Consider the following 1,734-nt stretch of genomic DNA (forward strand, 5'->3'; position numbering starts at 1 on the left):
CTATCCAGGTCCCTCTGCAGAGCCCTCCTGCCTTCAAGCAGATCAACACCTCCCCCCACCTTAGTGTCATCTGCAAATTTGCTGATGGTTCACTTGATCCCCTCATCTAAATCATCAATAAAGACATTAAACAGGACTGGGCCCAACATTGATCCCTGGGGACACGACTGGTGACCAAATCCCAACTGGATGCAGCCCCATTCCCCACCACTCTCTGGGCCCGGCCCTCCAGCCGGTTCCTAACCCAGCACAAAGTGCCCCTGTGGGGAAGAGATGCTCCAGGTCAGGATCCAAGCATGGGCCAGATCACACCAAGGTGTTGAAATCCTCCTGAGAACCTGCCCTTTGGCTTCCTCTTTTCAAGCAGAGCAGGGAAATGGTGCCCCAGGGCCATCCCAAATCTCTGGTTGGGAGTATTCCCTGATTTCAGGGTGTCTCTGGAACTCCTGGATTGCCCAAATCCCAGCTGGGGCTGGATTAAGTCAGCTAAAGGATTATACCTGTAATTATACATTAATGGGTGTATCCAAGTGGTGAGAAGCTCCAGAGGATGTCACCACATCCAGAGGATGTTTCCAGCTGCCCTGGGGCTGGAATGACTCTGTATAGGACCTCTCCCAGAGCCAGTTATGTCCATATCCATAACACACGGAAAATCCATGCCCAGCCCCACAACTGCCCACATTATTTTATTCTTCCCACTCTTTTGACCTGACTATCCCTGAAAATCCCATCTCTGCTTTCCAATTGGGATTTTGGATTCATCCTTCTTATTTTAGAGGGAGAGAAATCCTTTCATGGAGAGTCACCAGTTGACTCCACGGCCAGGAAGTGACCCGGGGTGTTTTGTTCCCTGATATTCCTTCCCCGTGAGCTTATCAAGACCAAACTAGAACAACACCATTAGAAATCCAAACGCATTATTTTTCCAGGCTTTTTTTTTTTCCTATAAAGCTTCAGGAATCTCTGCCTGCCTGAAACGCTGAGGGACACATTCAGATCTAGGGCTGGATTGGATCCTCCTCCTACAAATCCACCTCAATTTGTATTTCCATGAACAACCTGTTCCAGACCCTGCTGTGAGTCAGCTCTCCATAAAAAAAAAAAAAAAGAGAGAATAAATAACAAGCATCTTGGAATTATTTTATCTGGATGCTGGGGGAATGTTAGGATGAGACACAGGGAAGAAATTTTTCCCTGGGAGGGTGGTGAAGTGCTGGAATAGAAATCCCAGAGAAGCTGTGGCTGCTCCATCCCTGGAAGTGTCCAAGGCCAGGTTGGAGCATTCTGGGATAGTGGAAGGTTATATATTCAATATAAATAAATATGTATATATATATCCAATACAGAAGTATAAAAAATGTATTATATATATTATATAATTATAATTATAAATATATCCAGTGAGCTGGAAATTAAATATATCCAATACAAATATATCTCTCTCCAATACATAAATATAAATTATATATAACATATATTATATAAATATAAAAATAAATACAAATATAAATATATCCAATATAAATATATATCTCTCCAATACATAAATATAAATTATATATAACATATATTATATAAATATAAAAATAAATACAAATATAAATATATCCAATATAAATATATATCTCTCCAATACATAAATATAAATTATATATAACATATATTATATAAATATAAAAATAAATACAAATATAAATATATCCAATATAAATATATATCTCTCCAATACAT

Source organism: Lepidothrix coronata, unplaced genomic scaffold, assembly GCF_001604755.1.
Source record: "Lepidothrix coronata isolate B3197 unplaced genomic scaffold, Lepidothrix_coronata-1.0 Scaffold302, whole genome shotgun sequence".
In the NCBI taxonomy this organism is placed as follows: Eukaryota; Metazoa; Chordata; class Aves; order Passeriformes; family Pipridae; genus Lepidothrix; species Lepidothrix coronata.